The sequence below is a fragment of the Pseudophryne corroboree genome, chromosome 10 (assembly GCF_028390025.1).
Source record: "Pseudophryne corroboree isolate aPseCor3 chromosome 10, aPseCor3.hap2, whole genome shotgun sequence".
In the NCBI taxonomy this organism is placed as follows: Eukaryota; Metazoa; Chordata; class Amphibia; order Anura; family Myobatrachidae; genus Pseudophryne; species Pseudophryne corroboree.
The window spans coordinates 154525639-154546211 of record NC_086453.1 but is presented as its reverse complement, the minus strand read 5'-3'; the positions used below and the strand labels follow the sequence as shown (position 1 = coordinate 154546211).

General features: G+C 46.5%; 1 long non-coding RNA gene across 1 annotated transcript in view; it reads right to left on the bottom strand.

Annotated features, from left to right (window-relative positions):
- Window positions 1-423: 423 nt before the first annotated feature.
- LOC134965109 (uncharacterized) overlaps window positions 424-20573 on the bottom strand; it is an 88467-nt gene continuing 68317 nt past the window's right edge. The window contains exon 3 of the long non-coding RNA XR_010188323.1: window positions 424-729. This is a non-coding gene — a long non-coding RNA (uncharacterized LOC134965109). The remainder of the gene's footprint in view (window positions 730-20573) is intronic.

Genomic DNA, 20573 nt, shown 5'->3' with positions numbered 1-20573 from the left:
GTGTTTGGAATTCCCTGCCTGAGGTAGTTGTAATGGTGGACTCAGTCAACACCTTTAAGAATGGGTTAGATAAATTCCTAATGGATAAGGATATCCAGGGTTATGGTGCATAGTCACGCACTTTAGAAACTACAAAAAGAGGTATACAATGCAACGGCTGACACCAGCATCAGTCAAAATTTTAGACCAAATAAACCTGCTCAGAAGACCACAAATAGGTTGAACTCGATGGACAAATTGTCTTTTTTCAACCTCAGATACTATGTTAATATGTACCCAAAAACTTTTGATATCACTATTGCCTTGCAATTAAAAAACATGACCCAACTCATTAAGGGTAGGTTGGCTGTGATGGTGGTACAAATGAGTTACTTCACTATTTCTTATAGGTTGCTGGTTTTAGTGGATTTTCAGACAGTTCAGGTTCCTGTACATTTCACTCGGGTAAAAACTGCTGTTATGTAAAATACAGCAAGCAGCAACTATATTAGGCATCAGCTTAATATCAATGTCATTTTACTTGAGTAAACAGTGCCAATGTTTTTTCAGCTGCCCAAGTGCATTTTCAACCACCATCTTGGCAGAACTGAGGGTATGGGTGAATCGTATCTGTTCCACTGTAAGATAGTGGGGTTGGGTGAAGTCCTTCAGCAACCTTCACCTCAATGGATAAGCCGCATCATCAATAATGTGTACAGGGATCTCCTTCGCATCAACGGTCTTTGATTTCTGTAAAGCAAGACAACAGTTTCAATATATATAGTAGAGGGAGTAGAAGTATATTTTGGACATTTATAATAGGATTTTAATTACCTACCGGTAAATCCTTTTCTCGTAGTCTTCAGAGGATGCTGGGGTCTATTTTAGTACCATGGGGTATAGATGGTTCCGCAGGAGCCTTCGGCAGTGTGAACTGGCTCCTCCCTCTATGCCCCTCCTCCAGACCTCAGTATAGGAACTGTGCCCGAGGAGACGGACAACTTTGAGAGAAGAATTTACATTAAACTAGTGGCGAGATTCATACCAGCTCACACCATACAAAACATGCCGCCTAACATGGCTTTCAACATAACCCATGCTAACATGCATGCATAACGCAACAGCAACAGCTGTGAACATTTTAACACATGAGAACCTGTGTAAAAAGATAAAATGTAATTCTGCAGGAAAAATGAGCACTGGGCGGAGTGGGCGGGCGCTCAGCATCCTCTACGGACTACGAGAAAAGGATTTACCGGTAGGTAATTAAAATCCTATTTTCTCCATTACGTCCTAGAGCACATGTTCTCAAACTCGGTCCGCAGTACCCCACATGGTTCATGTTTTGCAGGTCACCTGTACATTTTTAAAATGTGACAGTTAGGGATACACAGTGCACCTGCTGGGTGACATGGAAAACGTGAACCGGGTGGGGTCCTGAGGACCCAGTTTGAGAACCACTGTCCTAGAGGATGCTGGGGTCCCTTTTAGTACCATGGGGATGTACCAAAGCTCCCAGTATGGGCGGGAAAGTGCTAATGTTCCTGCAGAACTGACTGACCAAACTGAAGGTCATCAGCAGCCAAGGTGTCAAACCTGTAAAACTTAGGAAAGGTGTTCGCCCCTGACCAAGTAGCTGCTCGGCAAATTTGCAACGCCGAGACACCCCGGGCAGCCGCCCAGGAAGAACCCACTTTCCTTGTAGAATGGGCCTTTATCGAACTCGGTAACGGCAATCCTGCCGTGGAATAAGCGTGCTGAATGGTACCTCTGATCCAGCGCGCAATAGTCTGCTTTGAAGCAGGACCCCCAATCTTGTTTGGGTCATAGAGGACAAACAAAGATTCTGTTTTCCTTATCCGAGCCGTTCTTGCAACATAAGTCCTCGACGCTCTGACGACATCCAAGGACTTTGAAACGGCTGAAGTGTCAGAAGCTACTGGCACCACCACAGGTTGGTTGATATGGAAATAAGACACAACATTTGGAAGAAAATGCTGATGCGTCCGCAGTTCAGCTCTATCTTCATGAAAAATCAAATAAGGACTCTTGTGTGACAGAGCCCCTAATTCAGACACTCGTCTGCCTTAGGCCAAGGCCGACAGCATGACCACTTTCCAAGTGAGAAACTTCAACTCTACCTCTTGTAGAGGCTCAAACCAGTCTGATTTAAGGAACTGCAACACCACATTAAGATCCCATGGCGCCGCAGGAGGAACAAAGGGAGGTTGGATGCGCAGAACCCCCTTCACGAACGTCTGGACCTCAGGAAAGGAAGCCAACTGTTTCTGAAAGAAAATGGACAAGGCCGAAATTTGGACCTTGATAGACCCTAATCTCAAGCCAGCATTCACACCCGCCTGTAGAAATAGGAAAATTTAAACTCCACTGCAGGAAACTTCTTGGATACACACCAAGATACATATTTTCTCCAAATACGGTGGTATTGTTTGGACGTTACCCCTTTCCTGGCCAGAATAAGTGTGGGAATGACTTCATTGGGAATACCCTTACAGGCTAGGATCTGGCGCTCAACAGCCATGCCGTCAAATGCAGCTGAGCTAAGTCTTGATAAATAAACGGCCCCTGCTGAAGCAGGTCCTCGCGAAGAGGAAGAGGCTGAGGATCTTCCAGTAATAACTCCTGAATATCTGGATACCAAGCCCTCCTTGGCCAGTCTGGAGCAATGAGAATTGCTCGAACCCTTGTTCTTCTGATGATCTTGAGAACTTTTGGTATTAGTGGAAGTGGAGGGAACAGATACACCGACTGAAACACCCACTGGGTCACCAGTGCATCCACTGCTATTGCTTGTGGGTCTCTTGACCTGGAACAATATTTCTGAAGCTTCTTGTTGAGACGTGATGTCATCATATCTACTTGAGGAACGCCCCAACGATCTGCTACCTCTGCAAAGACTTCTGGGTGGAGGCCCCATTCTCCTGGATGGAGATCGTGTCTGCTGAGGAAGTCTGCTTCCCAGTTGTCCACTCCCGGAATGAAAATTGCCGACAGAGCTTTTGCATGTCTTTCTGCCCAGAGGACTATCTTTGTCACCTCTGCCATTGCCGCTCTGCTTTTTGTTCCACCCTGGTGGTTTATGTAAGCTACTGCCGTTACATTGTCTGACTGGATCGGTATGGGACGACCTTGAAGAAGGTGTGCCGCTTGATGAAGGCTGTTGTACACAGCTCTCAATTCCAGAATGTTTATGTGAAGGAGTACTTCTTGACTTGATCATCGTCCTTGGAAGATTTCTCCTTGCGTGACTGCTCCCCAACCTCGGAGGCTTGCATATGTGGTCACCAGGATCCAAGTCTGAATCCCGAACCTGCGTCCCTCCAGGAGGTGAGAACTTTGAAGCCACCACAAGAGTGAAATTCTGGGTTTTGTTGACAGGATTATCCTTCGGTACATGTGTAGGTGCGATCCGGACCACTTGTCCAGTAGGTCCCATTGGAACACCCTGGCGTGGAATCGACCAAATTGTAGAGCCTCATAGGCCGCTGCCATCTTCCCCAGCAGGCGCATGCACTGATGAATAGATACGCATGCTGGTTTTAAAACTTGTTTGACCATCCTCTGGATCTCTAGAGCCTTTTCCACCAGTAGGAATACTTTCTGTGCTTCCGTGTCCAATATCATTCCCAGAAATGATAACCTCCTTGTGGGTTCCAATTGTGATTTTGGAAGGTTTATGATCCAACCGTGCTGTTGAAGAACCATCAGGGAAAGTGCAATGTTCTGCACTAGTTTCTCCCTGGATCTCGCTTTTATGAGGAGATCGTCCAAGTATGGGATGACTTTGACTCCTTTCTTGCGAAGAAGAACCATCATCTCCGCCATCACCTTGGTGAATATTCTCGGAGCCGTGGAGAGCCCGAAAGCAATGTTTGGAACTGGTAGTGGCAGTTCTGCACCACAAACCTCAGGTATGCCTGATGCGGCAGGTAGATTGGAGCATGTAAATAAGCATCTTTGATGTCCATCGATACCAGAAATTCCTTTTCCTCCAAGCTGGAGGTCACCGCACTCAGGGATTCCATCTTGAATTTGAACCTTTTCAAATAAAGGTTCAGAGTCTTTAGGTTTAAAATCGGTCTGACCGAGCCCTCCGGTTTCGGCACTACAAACAGGCTTGAATAAAACCCTTTTTCCTGTTGTGACACAGGAACTAAGGAAATTACGATGTCTTGACATAATTTCTGTATTGCGTTCAGCATTTTTGCTCTGTCCTGAACAGAAGCTGGTAAGGCTGATTTGAAAAATCGGCATGGGGGAGGGTCCTGAAATTCCAATTTTTACCCTTGGGATACTATCTGCAATACCCAAGGATCCAGATCTGAGTGAACTCAGACCTGGCTGAAAGACAGTAGACGTGCCCCCACCCGATCGTACTCCCACAGGGAAGCCCCAGCATCATGCTGAGGTTTTAGCAGAAGTAGCTGTTGACTTCTGCTCCTGCGAGCCTGATGGTGTTGTAGATTTTTTACCTCTTCCTCGACCTCTTCCTGCGAAGAAGGACTTGTTGGGCCGAAAGGATTGCATCGTATGAGAATGAAATCCTTTCCTAGGTGGAGCAGCTGCGGAAGGCAGAAATGCTGATTTGCCTGATGTAGTTGTTGAAATCATGGCATCCAGCTTGTCTCCAAAGAGGGATTCTCCATTGTAAGGAAGCACCTCAATAATCTTTTTTGATTCCGCATCAGCATTTCGTTGGTGAATCCACAGCCCCTGCGGGCTGAAATAGCCATAGCGGAGGATCTTGAACTCAGCAACCCAATATCCTTCATAGCTTCAACTAAGTAACCTGCAGCATCTTTGATATGGCCAAGAGTTAGGACTATTTCACCCCTGTCAACTGTGTCTATGTTAACAAGCAAGTTGTCAGACCATTTTTCCACAGCGTTACCTACCCACGCACAAGCAATGGTGGGCCTGAGCACCGTTCCGTTAGCCGTATAGATGGATTTTAGGGTTGTTTCTAATTTACGGTCAGCTGGATCTTTTAAAGAGGCTGAACCAGGGGCAGGCAAAACTATTTTCTTAGACAGCTGAGAAACTGAGGTGTCTATCATTGGGGGTGTCTCCCATTTGTGCCTGTCTTCCGCAGGGAAAGGGTACGCTACACTACACGTATCCTTTTGGGAAGGGTAAATTTCTTCTCTGGGTTAGCCCAGGATTCTTCAAAGAACGCATTCAAATCCTTTGAAGGAGGAAAAGTCAAAACCTGCTTTTTATTTAATTTAAAATAATCCTTTTCCTCAGGGACCAGTGTTGTTTCAGGAAACTCCAACAATTCCTTTATAGCAACTATCATACATTGTATAATTTTGGCTAATTTGGGGTCTACCCCTCTCAAATCCCCGGTGTCGACGTCAGAGTCGGAATCTGTGTCTGTGTCCCCTTGCATATCTGGGCCAGAGACCTCTTCTGGGAACTGGATGGGGCCCGAGTGGATGATATGGAGGGGTCAGTAAACAATGCATCCTCCACAGACTGCCTCCAATATTTAGTCTGTTGTTCAGACTCCGAGAATTTCTTTGCAAGCATTGACATATTCTTTTGCAACATTCTCTCCCACTCCGGCTCCTTCTGAGAGGGAAGGGCCACCACATTACCCTCTTGTGTATCTAAAATGGGTTCTTCCTGGGAAGAACCATTCCCAATGTCTGATATGTTACACAATTGTAAACACACACACACACACACACACACACGCCCTATCACACAGGGGTGCTATTGGGGACAGACCCACACTAAAGTCTGTCAGAGAGACACAGAGGGATCTGCCAGTCCACACACTGCGCCTTATTGTGAATTGTGGAAATATTACCCACTTATACAGCGCATATACCAATAATAGGCACACAGACCTAATTATAATGAACACTCTCTGCCCCTTCTATAACATCCTGTACTTGTATCAGCGTTGTCATGAGGAGAAACAGCGTTCAGGAGCTTCACACTGGAGTTTCTGTCAGGAGAAAATGGCACCCAGTGAGTGTTCTGGCAAGTCTGAGGAGAAGCCCCGCCCTTCAGCCTCAGCAATGTAATATTTATACTGGCTGGGGATGGCACATCAGTGGCTGTACATGTTTGTGCCCTTTTTGCCAGTGAGAGTAAGGTTTTAAAATATGCCCTAAGAGCGCCCCCCCCACGCTCTGCACCTTGTGCTGAGAGACATGGCGCGCGCTGTGCGTGTACCTGTATGCCGCCAACGATAACCCGAGGATCCCCTCTCTGCAGGACTCCGGTAATATACTCACCAGCCTTCTGACTTCTGGCTCTGTTAGGGGGTGACGGCAGTGCTGTGGGAGTGAACGCTGGCCAGGCTTGGGCTGTGTTCAGTACCCTGCAGGAGCTAATGATGTCCTGTCAGCGGAAGCAGAACCATTAACTAATTGAGAAGTTGGTTCCTACTTACCCCCCTAAGTCCCACGAAGCAGGGAAGCTGTTGCCAGCAGCTTCCCTGTAAAATAAAAAACCTAAGAAAGTCTTTTTCCAGCACAGCTCTGTAGAACTCCACTAGTGTGCATCCAGTCTCCTGGGCACATTTTCTAAACTGAGGTCTGGAGGAGGGGCATAGAGGAAGCAGCTAGTTCACACTGTTGAAAAGTCTTAAAGTGCCAAAGGCTCCTGCGGAACCGTCTATACCCCATGGTACTAAAAGGAACCACAGCATCCTCTAGGACGTAAGAGAAATCAATGTTTAGTTGGAGACATTTTGCACCATATACACAGACGTAAAATACTCCAGAACAAAATATGTAATTTTTTGCAGTTTGCAGAGCATACATCATACTGTCCATCCTTATAATGGTATATGTACCAGAAGTATGGATAAAGAGCAGTAATCTACTGTACAATATGTGCCAGGTTGAAGCCAGGAGAAAATACAATATTTTCCTGGTTTACTGCAGGACCATCCACTAGGGTAGTGATAGCCATCCTGATACACTTTGGGGACCACATTGGGAGGCCATCTAACCTTTATAAGGGGCACATATAGGGATACTGTGATAAAGATGATGCTATGTCCTGCTAGTATGATAGGGAGCAATGATAAATATAAAGCTGCCCTTCTTTAAAGATACATTTTTTTTTACTATACTATCTATATAAAAAAATATGTAATTTGGACAGGACAGATGGCATGTAGGCAGGTCTAAGGCAGTAGCGGATTTACCACAAGGCAACCAAAGCAGTTGCTTAGGGCCCTGTGGGTCTCAGGGGGCCCTGCTAGTACCAGAGGGGCCACCAACTAGGCTTTATAAAGGGCATTTCCAGCAGACCGTAAGCTCTGATGAAATTGTCCAAGAGCTGGACTGGCTGAATACTGCCGGCAGGCTGATTAGACCTACTACATTCTGAGAGGAGAGCACTGATCTAAAATGCAGTTACTGAGTGATGTAATAATGGAAATTAGAGGTGAGGGGACATGGTGCAATAAGTGAAGGGGGATAGTAATATACTGTAATAGAATATAAGGCGGAAAAACAACAAATAATGTATGGGGCATAAATAAGGAATGAAAATATTGTCCTATTGATTGTTAGAAGGAGGGAGGGGGGCCTAAATCGGAGTCTTACTTAGAGCCTCATGAAGTCTAAATCCTCCTCTGGTGTAGGGTTTCTGTGAGGTCTGATGGAATGCGGGGAGATCTGAGGGACCTGTATCCATCAGTCCCTTTTGGAGATGCCTGGGATCAAGTAGGAGGGGGCCCTGACATTTTGATTTGTCCTAGGTCCAACAATTTCTAATGGCAGCCCTTACCATGTAACTTTATATAAGAATAATCAGAGCCCCCACCACCATCCCTTCACCTATGTTTGTTACCCTTATGTTGCAGAATTCAATATTCACTGACACCAATATAATAATATGTTGTGTATGCCTTGGAATTCATAAAACATTTGAAGTACAAAAGCAGTGCAAAACTTTTCCTTTTGCATGAATCCATCCATGTGTCCAACAGAGGGGTAAATTTACTAAGATGAGAGTTCTATTTAAGATGGGATGTTGCCCATAGCAACAAATCAGATTCTACTTCTCATTTATCTAGCACCTTCTAAAAGATAATACCTGGAATCTGATTGGTTGCTATGGGCAACATCCCATCTTAATTAGAATTCCCATCTTTTTACCCCATAGATTCCAGCTCTGGGTGTTCAGTCTGCAGGATTGTGGAAAGTGTGCCAAAGTCCATCCTACCACCTCACTAGGAACACCTCATTTTTCATTTCAACTACTCACTTTTTCCTTTAAGTTTAGCATAAGCATACCTACCGTCAGTCCCAATTTAGGCGGGGTAGTCACAATTTACAGATCATGAATGGGGAGGAGTATCGCCTCAAAGTGATCATTTGTGGGTGGGGTTTGTTTGGATCAGGCAGAATTTGCATGGATCAGGAGCAGGGCTTTCTCTTTGTTGAAAGAGGTGAGCGCTATTGAGCATAACCCAGTCTTCTTGCACTCCAGGGAGGCTTTATGACCTCTCCGAAGATGGCCACTGAGATCTCTACAGAGCATGTGCAGGGGCAATTTTGTCCTTTACTGTATAAGACTGCAGATTCTGTTGTAGTGTGACATAACAAAAGTCTACTACTTAACTCCAGAGAGTCCTGCAAATACCTGCTGATATAAAGCTCTTCCAGCATGCCTCCACTGCTACCTGTTAGCAGTATACACTTGCTTGTGAGCTGTATGGAACCCCACTCCTCTCAAGCTGTGCTCCATCTCCGGTGTAAATGAAGCAGTGAGCACAGCTGTACCTGCTATCTATCAATAAACTACCATCATTGGTAAGTAACTTGGCTGTTTGTTTAGTCATCTGCTGGTGTGTGCCTATAAATCTCTACAATATCAACACCTACATCATTTCCAACACTATCAGCAGGGGGTGCGACACCTGTTCACTGCTGCTCTGCATTACTACAATGTTCCAGTTGTGACTGTTGCACAAATATTTTAAATCAGGACTGATCCACCTAAAGTAAAATAGTTGGGAGATATGATGTTTTAACCCCTTTAGTACAACGATGAGGAGGATTGGTTCTCAGTATATATACCTCAATAGTTACACTCATCCTCAGAACTGAGGAGTTCAAATGGGGTAAAGACGTATTGTTTCTAAAAGTAATTTCTATCAGTGGTGGTCAGGGATGCGACAAAGCTTGGGTCTAATGATGTCATTAAGCCACGTCTTCTAGTTAACTAGAATAATCTTTTTTTTTGTTATTATTTAGTGAAAGGGGGAGGGTACTTAAATCAACCCGTCTCCCCAAATAAGGCATCCACAGACTCAGGGAAATGCTCACTTGAAAGAGAGTCACTTCTTTCAAATGATGTGGGAATTGAGAAGTTATCCAGGGTGATCAGTGTAATCACCAGATAAAAACTCCTATACTGCAGAAATCATTAAGAAGTCCAGGGATAGGGGCGCATCTCACTCATCTTGGCTTCAATAAACATCTGAAAGAGGGGAGCAACCTCACCAGACAATAGAACCGTATACTACTTTACTCACATAGGCTATTGTACATACAGACAAACAATACAGACATATTTCTATTACGTCCTTGAGGATGTTGGGGACACCAAAAGAACCATGGGATACAGACGGATCCGCAGGAGACATGGGCACTTTAAGACTTTCAAAGGGGGCGTGACCTGGCTCCACCCTTTATATCCCTCCCCAGACTCAGTTTAGAAAATGTGCCCTGCGAGATGGAGGCACTCGGGGGAGCTCTTAGAGTTTCTCTGAAAAGACTTAATGTTAGGTTTTTTATTTTGGGGAGATCTGCTGACTACAGACTCCCTGCTTCGTGGGAAAGAGGGGAGAGCAGTCTAGACCCACTTCTAATGAGTTTCAGGGCTCTGCTGTTGCTGACAGGATGCCTTCAGCTCCTGAGGGGAGATGAACACCGGGCTCTCCTGGATGCTCGCTCCCACAGCTTGCCGTCCCCCCTCTTCAAGCCAGAAGTCAGAAGACAGGTGAGTATGTGAGGAAAAGACATCTTTTTTTTCTCAGTCCTAATAAGATCAAGGTGGCATACTCCTTTCCCGCAGCGGATAGGGATAAGTGGGAAATACCACCCACAGTAGACAAAGCCCTAGCACGCTTGTCTAAACAGGTAGCGCTCCCTGCGGCTCAGTCGACGACTCTTAAGGAGCCGGCTGATCGTAAGCAGGAGGCTACTTTAAAAGCTATTTTTACTACCACGGGGATGCAGCTTAGACCGCTTATTGCGTCAGCGTGGGTTAATAGCGCCATTGAAAAATGGGCTGAAAGTTTATCTGCGGATTTAGATACTCTGGATAGGGATAGCATCCTAGTGACGCTTGGTTATATCAGGGATGCGGCTGCATACTTGAAAGAGGCTGCATGAGATGCTGGCCTCCTGGGGGCTAAAGCTAATGCTATGTCTATTGCGGCTAGGCGTGCGCTATGGACTCATCAATGGAATGCTGACGCTGATTCCAAGAAAAATATGGCGTCCCTTCCCTTTAAGGGTGGGGAACTGTTTGGTGACGGCCTTACTGATTTAGTATCAGCGGCCACAGCGGGTAAATCTACTTATTTACCTAATGCTCCTGCGCAACAGAAGAAACCGCACTATCAAATGCAGTCCTTTCGGCCCAATAAATATAGAAAAGGCCGAGGTAACTTCTTTCTCGCTACCAGAGGTAGAGGAAGGGGCAAGAGAACTCCCGCCTCCTCGAGTTCACTAGAGCAGAAGTCCTCCCCGGCTTCCGCCAAATCCACCGCATGACGCCGGGTCTCCCTTACAGGAGACCGCACCGGTGGGGGCACGTCTAAGGCTTTTCAGTCAGGTTTGGGTTCGCTCGGACCTGGACCCTTGGGTGTTACAAATTGTGACCCAAGGGTACAAACTGGAATTCCAAGACGTTCCCCCTCGCCGTTTTTTCAAATCACCCTTACCAGTTTCGCTTCCAGACAGAGTTCTAGTCTGTGGAGCGATACCAAAATTATGTCAAAATCAGGTTGTGATCCCGGTCCCCCGGGCACAACAAGGGGAAGGGTTTTATTCAAGCCTATTTGTAGTGCCGAAGCCGGATGGCTCAGTACGACCAATCCTCAACCTAAAATCTCTAAATTTTTTCCTGAGGAAATTCAAATTCAAGATGGAGTCTCTCCGAGCAGTGATCTCCAGCCTGGAGGAGGGAGTATTCATGGTGTCTTTGGACATAAAGGATGCCTACCTTCATGTTCCCATTTATCCCCCTCATCAGAGTTGGCAATCCAGGATATTCATTACCAATTTCAGACGTTGCCGTTTGGCCTGGCCACGGCTCCGAGGATTTTCACAAAAGTCATGGTAGAAATTATGGTTGTCCTCAGAAAAAGAGAAGTTACAATTATCCCGTACTTGGACGATCTCCTGATAAAGGCGAGGTCCAAGGAAAAACTGGTACAGGACATTGCACTGTCTCTGTCGCTTCTACAACAGCACGGCTGGCTCTTGTACCTGCCGAAATCACACTTAATTCCAACAACCCGGTTGGCATTTTTGGGTATGATTCTGGACATGGTCCAGCTTAGAGTGTTCCTCCCTCCGGAGAAAGCACTGGAAATTCAGTTTGGTAAAACTCATTCTGAAACCACCAACTGTCTCCATTCATCAATGCATTTGATTGCTGGGGAAGATGGTGGCGGCATACGAGGCCCTCCAATTCGGGAGGTTCCATGCCAGAGTGTTTCAGTGGGACCTGTTGGACAAATGGTCCGGATCCCACCTTCATATGCACCGGAGGATAGTTCTATCCCCCAACACCAGAATCTCACTCCTGTGGTGGCTACACAGCTCTCACCTCTTAGAAGGACGCAGATTCGTGATCCAAGACTGGATCCTAGTGACCACCGATGCAAGTCTCCGGGGTTGGGGAGCAGTCACACAAGGGATGACCTTCCAAGGAAGATGGTCAAGTCAGGAAACTCTTCTTCACATAAACGTGCTGGAGTTGAGGGCCATTTACAACGGCCTTCTACAAGCGGAGCATCTTCTTCGTAACCGGCCTGTCCTGATCCAATCGGACAATGTGACAGCAGTAGCGTACATAAACCGCCAAGGCGGCACAAAGAGCAGAACAGCAATGGCAGAAGCCACAAGAATTCTTCGCTGGGCAGAGACTCGGGTAAGCGTTCTGTCTGCAATTTTCCTTCCGGGAGTGGACAACTGGGAAGCAGACTTCCTCAGCAGACACGATCTACATCCAGGAGAGTGGAGCCTCCATCAGGAGGTCTTCTCCCTACTAACAAATCTATGGGGGGTTCCCCACATAGACATGATGGCGTCCCGCCACAACAAAAAACTACTAAAGTATTGTTCCTGGTCCAGGGACCCTCAGGCGGCGGCAGTGGATGCACTGACGTCACCTGGGGTGTATCCGTCGGTGTACGTTTTCCCTCCGCTTCCTCTCATTCCAAAGGTTCTGGGAATCCTAAGAAAATCACAGATTCCAGCGCTCCTTGTAGTTCCAGACTGGCCAAGGAGAATTTGGTACCCGGATCTTCAGGAGTTGTTAGTCGAAGGTCCATGGCCTCTTCCTCTTCGCGAGGATCTGCTGCAGTAGGGGTCGTTCGTCTATCAAGACTTACAGCGGCTACGTTTGACGGCATGGCGGTTGAACGCCAGATTTTAGCCCATAAGGGTATTCCCGATGAAGTCATCCCCACTCTTAGGCCGCAACGGTAAGGACCTATATCCACTAGACCACAACAGAGACACGGGACGCCGGTCTCTTTTCCTCACTAAGGATCAAAGACTTTTTATTCGATTTAAATTTTCACTAAGATAAGGACATTTTAAAGTTACTACTCTGTGCATCAAAAAGGACACTTTCAATAGAAAGAGATTGCTGGACTTGCATTTAAGAGAAGGACGGCATTTGGGCTTTTCTTGGAAACACCTAACCCTGTGCAATTAGTAATTAATAAAACACCTTGTAGTTTACTCTTTTTCACCCACTGGCATTAATATTTATCTTTATTTAAGAAACAACACAGGTAGCTCCTATTCAGACTAGTGGAGACTTTAAACATCAGGGGTAGAGCGCAGTTCAACTTCTTACATTTTGTTTTTGCATTGTGTATCAGTTCTTTATATTGCATTAATAGGGACTGGACAACCCCTGAACCTGCTGCACTCCCCGACACAACTGACACCCAACACCTCAGTGCGCAGATTACCATCACCTTCTAAGCCTTCACAATAGCACCATTTGTAAGTGTTGTTAGTACGATACGAATAAGGAGATTTATGATAAGACTTACCAATGTTAAATCTCTTTCTGGTTTCCACAGGGAATTACATTGGGGTGTAGAGTTGGATCTTGATCCGAGGCACCAACAGGCTAAAGCTTTGACTGTTCCCAAAATGCACTCCACCGCCTCCTCTATATCCCCGTCTCCAGGCACTGGAGCTCAGTTTTGTTAACCAGTCCAATGCAGTAGCAGGTAAAAGAGACGAAGGTAGTTAGTAGCCACATATAACCACATTCTCACGACAGGAGAAGGTACCAGCGGCTAATGCCATACAAACCCAAAGAAGCTAACGGTGTCAGGGTGGGCGCCCTGTGGAAACAAGTGTACCTCACAGAAAGAGATTTAACAATGGTAAGTCTTACCATAAATCTCCTTTTCTGCAGCAGGGTACACTGGTATTCCACAGGGAATAACATCGGGGATGTCCTAAAGCAGTTCCTCATAGGAGGGGACGCACTGTAGTGGACACAAGAACCCGGCGTCTAAAGGAAGCATCCTGGGAGGCAGAAGTATCAAAGGCATAGAACCTGATGAACGTGTTCACTGAGGACCACATAGCCGCCTTGCACAATTGGTCTAGGGACGCACCACGGCGGGCCACCCAAGAAGGTCCAACAGACCGAGTAGAATGGGCCTTGATAGTAGCAGGAGCTGGAAGTCCAGCCTGTACATATGTGGCATACTGGAATGTTAGGAGACAAGAGATATTGGAAAGTTCCAAAAGCCATTTAATTCTTATCAGTGAGTGGGGGAGTTTTATGGCCCCAACCAGTTACTTGCAGACCCTGTGACATGTAAGAGGTTAGGACAGGAAGTGTAGGGGGATTTTAGCAAAAGGAACAAAGCACAGGAGAGTGCAGTGTGAGCTGAGGACTGAGGATGGAGGGCACAGGCTAGTGTCCAGGACAAATGCAGTCTGGGGACCGTGGAACAAGAATGGCACTCCACAGTCCCTGGCATGATGGAGAGAAGAGCAGCGTGTGGGTGTTACTATGAGGAGAGGGAGAGCCCATATCTGCAGTGTGACAGGAGAGCCAGCAGCTTCAGCGAGAGATGGAGAGTGCAGTGTGAGAGCCACAGTATGCAGAGTACAGTGGAAGGAACCAGGAACAAAGGACCTTCAGGGGTACCCAAGAAGCAGGACGGGAGGTGTGAGTCTGCGGGATAGGACGAGCTGGGTGAGTGGTAGGAACCACGTTTGGCGGAAGGCGCCCAGTAACGTGTACATGAGATCCCGTTTAGATAGAGCCCCTATTGAATGGGGGAGAGCACACTGAAATGAATCTCAGTTTGCGGAAGCCGCACTACTGATTCCCAGAGACTGCGCTGGTATGTACTGTACTGTAATGATGTCACATCACTGTAAATGCTGTTATTTGCCCGTGAAGCAAATGAAAGGAGATGTAACTTGATGTAAACCATATGAATATTGCGCTGGAGAGGAGAACAAGGAGTTAAATGTTACTGTCGTAATAACTCTGTCTGAACTGTGAATAAACTGCTTGCTTATGTGATGAAATGGCCTGGTGTGCAATGCTTGTTAAAATCACTGAAGGACCGGCCGCTGCCCGGCTATCACACATAGGCTTGTGCAATCTCCATTCTAATCCATCCGGCCAAGGTCTGCTTATTCGCAGGCCAGCCACGTTTGTGAAAACCAAAAAGGACAAAGAGAGAATCAGATCTCCTAAGAGAGGTGGTTCTCTTCACATATATACAGAAAGCCTGTACCACATCCAAAGACCGTTCTTTGGAGGACAAACCAGGAGAGATAAAGGCCGGAACCACAATCTCTTGGTGAAGGTGGAAAGATGACGCCACCTTAAGCAAATAACCAGGGCGAGTTCTAAGAACCGCACGTTCATGGTGAAAAATCAGAAAGGGTGACCGACAGGATAAGGCACCCAAGTCTGAAACCCTTCTAGCAGAGGCAATAGACAGCAAAAATAAGACCTTAAGTGTAAGCCATTTAAGGTCCACAGACTCAAGAGGTTCAAACGGAGACTCTTGTAGGGCATCCAGAACAACCGGCAAATCCCAAGGAGCCACAGGAAGAACACAGGGAGGTTGAATCCGTAAAACACCCTGAGTGAAAGTATGAACGTCAGGCAGAGTCGCAATTTTTCTCTGACACCATACTGACAAGTCTGAAATATGAAACTTGAGGGAGTCCAGACGAAGGCCTAAGTCCAGGCCCTGTTGCAAAAAAGCAAAAAGGTTTGGCAGTACTGAACTTGTACGCATCATAATTCTTAGCCGCACACCAGGTAAAGTAAGAATTCCAGACCCTATAATAAATCCGAGCCGGTTAACGGCCTTTCAACATAGTTTGAATGACCGGCTCAGAACTGAAGCTTCAAGAGCCATGCCGTCAAAGCCAGTCGGGCCAGATCCTCGTAGACACAAGCGCCCTGAACGAGGAAGTCTGGGCATTGCGGAAGTAGAAGAGGACGCTCTATCGAGAGACCCTGCAGGTCTGAGAATCAATGCCGTCTGGGCCACGCTGGAGCGATTAGAAGTAGTAATTCTCCTTCTGGCTTGAACTTCCTTATTACCCTGGGCAGGAGTGACACCGGAGGGAACACATATGGCAGCCAAAAGTTCCATTGAATTGCCAGCGCGTCCATGAATGCTGCAAGAGGATCCCTTGTCCTTGCTCCGAAGACCAGAACCTTGTGATTGTGTTGAGATGCCATCAGGTCTACATCTGGTAGTCCCCACTTGTCCACTAAGAGTTGAAAGACTTCCGGGTGAAGGATCCACTCTCCAGCGTGTACGTCCTGACGACTGATTAAGTCCGCTTGCCAGTTGAGGACCCCCGGAATGAACACTGTGATATGGCTGGCAGATGGCGTTACGCCCATAGTAGAATCTTTGACACTTCCATCATTGCCATGTGGCTTCGAGTGCCGCCTTGATGATTTATGTACACCACCGTGGTGGCATTGTCTGACTGTACTTGAACAGGCTGTTCTGTACTATAGGTAGGGCTAGTGTCAACGCATTGAACATTGCCCGCAATTCCAGAATGTTTATCGGGAGGAGAGATTCCTCCTTGGTCCACCGACCCTGAAGAGAGTGTTGCTCCAACGCCGCACCCCAGCCCCGCAGACTGGCATCCATCATCAGAAGGACCCAGTTGGAGATCCAGAAGAGACAACCTTTGCTCATTTGCTGGTCCAGTAGCCACCAGCTCAGTGAAAAGCGGACCTCCGGAGTCAAAGAGATCATTTGAGACCTGATCCGGTGAGGTAGGCCATCCCACTTGGAGAATATGGAGAATATTAACCTCTGCAGTGGGCGCGAATGAAGTGGAGCATACTCCACCATGTCGAAAGCCGACACCATAAGGTCTAGTACTTGCATCGCCGAGCGTATCGACACACATGGGCAAGAGAGGAAGCATCTTATCTTTCCTGAAGTTTCAGGACCTTCTCCGGAGACAAGGACAACAGTTGGTTGTTTGTGTCCAGTAATGCCCCCAGGTGTACCATGCTTTGAGCAGGGACCAGTGAGGATTTCTTTCAGTCGATGAGCCACCCGTGGGTTTGCAGGAATTGGACCGTCAGTTCCAGATGATGGAGGAGAACCTCTGGGGAGTTCGCCAGAATCAACAAGTCGTCCAGATACGGCAGGATCCTGATACCCTGACAGCGGAGAAGGGCCGTCATGACCGCCATGACCTTGGTGAAGATTCGCGGAGCCATGGTCAGTCCAAAAAGCAAGGCCTGGAATTCATAATGTAGGCTGCTAATAGCAAACCGCAGATATTGCTGATGCGACATGGCAATAGGTATATGTAGGTAAGCATCCTGTATGTCCAGGGATACCATAGAGTCCTTGGGTTCCAAGGCCAGAACAATAGAGCGAAGAGATTCCATACGGAATTTGGATACCTTCACAAATTTGTTTAAAGACTTGAGGTTGAGAATGGGCCGGGAGGATCCATTCGGTTTCAGAACTAGGAACAGCATTGAATAGTACCCCCTGCCTCTCTGAGCCAGAGGCACCGGCACTATCACTCCAGTGTCCAGGAGGGGTTGTACCACCAAATGTAGAGTTTTTGCTTTCAACGGATCCGAAGAGATATTTGTCAATCAAATCTGGTGAGGGGGACATTTCTTGAAAGAGATGGCGTATCCGTTAGAGATGAGCGGGTTCGGTTTCTCTGAAACCGAACCCGCACGAACTTCATGTTTTTTTTACGGGTCCGAGCAGACTCGGATCCTCCCGCCTTGCTCGGTTAACCCGAGCGCGCCCGAACGTCATCATGACGCTGTCGGATTCTCGCGAGACTCGGATTCTATATAAGGAGCCGCGCGTCGCCGCCATTTTCACACGTGCATTGAGATTGATAGGGAGAGGACGTGGCTGGCGTCCTCTCCATTAGAAATTAGATTAGAAGAGAGAGAGAGATTGTGCAGAGTCAGACAGAGTTTACCACAGTGACCAGTGCAGTTGTTGTTAGTTAACTTTTATTTATTTTAATATAATATATCCGTTCTCTGCTATATCCGTTCTCTGCCTGAAAAAAAACGATACACAGCAGCAGCCAGTCACACAGTGTGACTCAGTCTGTGTGCACTCAGCTCAGCCCAGTGTGCTGCACATCAATGTATAAAAGGCAAAGCTTATAATAATTGTGGGGGAGACTGGGGAGCACTGCAGGTTGTTATAGCAGGAGCCCCCAGGAGTACATAATATTATATTAATTTAAAATTAAACAGTGCACACTTTTGCTGCAGGAGTGCCACTGCCAGTGTGACTAGTGGTGACCAGTGCCTGACCACCAGTATAGTAGTATATTGTTGTATGTATTGTATACTATCTCTTTATCAACCAGTCTATATTAGCAGCAGACACAGTACAGTGCGGTAGTTCACGGCTGTGGCTACCTCTGTGTCGGCAGTCGGAACTCGGCAGGCAGTCCGTCCATCCATAATTGTATTACAATATATACCACCTAACCGTGGTATTTTTTTTTCTTTCTTTATACCGTCGTCATAGTGTCATACTAGTTGTTACGAGTATACTACTATCTCTTTATCAACCAGTGTACAGTGCGGTAGTTCACGGCTGTGGCTACCTCTGTGTCGGCAGTCGGCAGGCAGTCCGTCCATCCATAATTGTATTATTATTATAATATATACCACCTAACCGTGGTTTTTTTTTCATTCTTTATACCGTCATAGTGTCATACTAGTTGTTACGAGTATACTACTATCTCTTTATCAACCAGTGTACAGTGCGGTAGTTCACGGCTGTGGCTACCTCTGTGTCGGCAGTCGGCAGGCAGTCCGTCCATCCATAATTGTATTATTATTATAATATATACCACCTAACCGTGGTTTTTTTTTTTCATTCTTTATACCGTCGTCATAGTGTCATACTAGTTGTTACGAGTATACTACTATCTCTTTATCAACCAGTGTACAGTGCGGTAGTTCACGGCTGTGGCTACCTCTGTGTCGGCAGTCGGCAGGCAGTCCGTCCATCCATAATTGTATTATTATTATAATATATACCACCTAACTGTGGTATTTTTTTTTCTTTCTTTATACCGTCGTCATAGTGTCATACTAGTTGTTACGAGTATACTACTATCTCTTTATCAACCAGTGTACAGTGCGGTAGTTCACGGCTGTGGCTACCTCTGTGTCGGCAGTCGGCAGGCAGTCCGTCCATCCATAATTGTATTATTATTATAATATATACCACCTAACCGTGGTATTTTTTTTTCTTTCTTTATACCGTCGTCATAGTGTCATACTAGTTGTTACGAGTATACTACTATCTCTTTATCAACCAGTGTACAGTGCGGTAGTTCACGGCTGTGGCTACCTCTGTGTCGGCACTCGGCAGGCAGTCCGTCCATCCATAATTGTATTATTATTATAATATATACCACCTAACCGTGGTTTTTTTTTCATTCTTTATACCGTCGTCATAGTGTCATACTAGTTGTTACGAGTATACTACTATCTCTTTATCAACCAGTGTACAGTGCGGTAGTTCACGGCTGTGGCTACCTCTGTGTCGGCAGTCGGCAGGCAGTCCGTCCATCCATAATTGTATTATTATTATAATATATACCACCTAACTGTGGTATTTTTTTTTCTTTCTTTATACCGTCGTCATAGTGTCATACTAGTTGTTACGAGTATACTACTATCTCTTTATCAACCAGTGTACAGTGCGGTAGTTCACGGCTGTGGCTACCTCTGTGTCGGCAGTCGGCAGGCAGTCCGTCCATCCATAATTGTATTATTATTATAATATATACCACCTAACCGTGGTTTTTTTATACCACCTAACCGTGGCAGTCCGTCCATAATTGTATACTAGTATCCAATCCATCCATCTCCATTGTTTACCTGAGGTGCCTTTTAGTTCTGCCTATAAAATATGGAGAACAAAAAAGTTGAGGTTCCAAAATTAGGGAAAGATCAAGATCCACTTCCACCTCGTGCTGAAGCTGCTGCCACTAGTCATGGCCGAGACGATGAAATGCCAGCAACGTCGTCTGCCAAGGCCGATGCCCAATGTCATAGTACAGAGCATGTCAAATCCAAAACACCAAATATCAGAAAAAAAAGGACTCCAAAACCTAAAATAAAATTGTCGGAGGAGAAGCGTAAACTTGCCAATATGCCATTTACCACACGGAGTGGCAAGGAACGGCTGAGGCCCTGGCCTATGTTCATGGCTAGTGGTTCAGCTTCACATGAGGATGGAAGCACTCAGCCTCTCGCTAGAAAACTGAAAAGACTCAAGCTGGCAAAAGCACCGCAAAGAACTGTGCGTTCTTTGAAATCCCAAATCCACAAGGAGAGTCCAATTGTGTCGTTTGCGATGCCTGACCTTCCCAACACTGGACGTGAAGAGCATGCGCCTTCCACTATTTGCATGCCCCCTGCAAGTGCTGGAAGGAGCACCCGCAGTCCAGTTCCTGATAGTCAGATTGAAGATGTCAGTGTTGAAGTACACCAGGATGAGGAGGATATGGGTGTTGCTGGCGCTGGGGAGGAAATTGACCAGGAGGATTCTGATGGTGAGGTGGTTTGTTTAAGTCAGGCACCCGGGGAGACACCTGTTGTCCGTGGGAGGAATATGGCCGTTGACATGCCAGGTGAAAATACCAAAAAAATCAGCTCTTCGGTGTGGAGGTATTTCACCAGAAATGCGGACAACAGGTGTCAAGCCGTGTGTTCCCTTTGTCAAGCTGTAATAAGTAGGGGTAAGGACGTTAACCACCTCGGAACATCCTCCCTTATACGTCACCTGCAGCGCATTCATAATAAGTCAG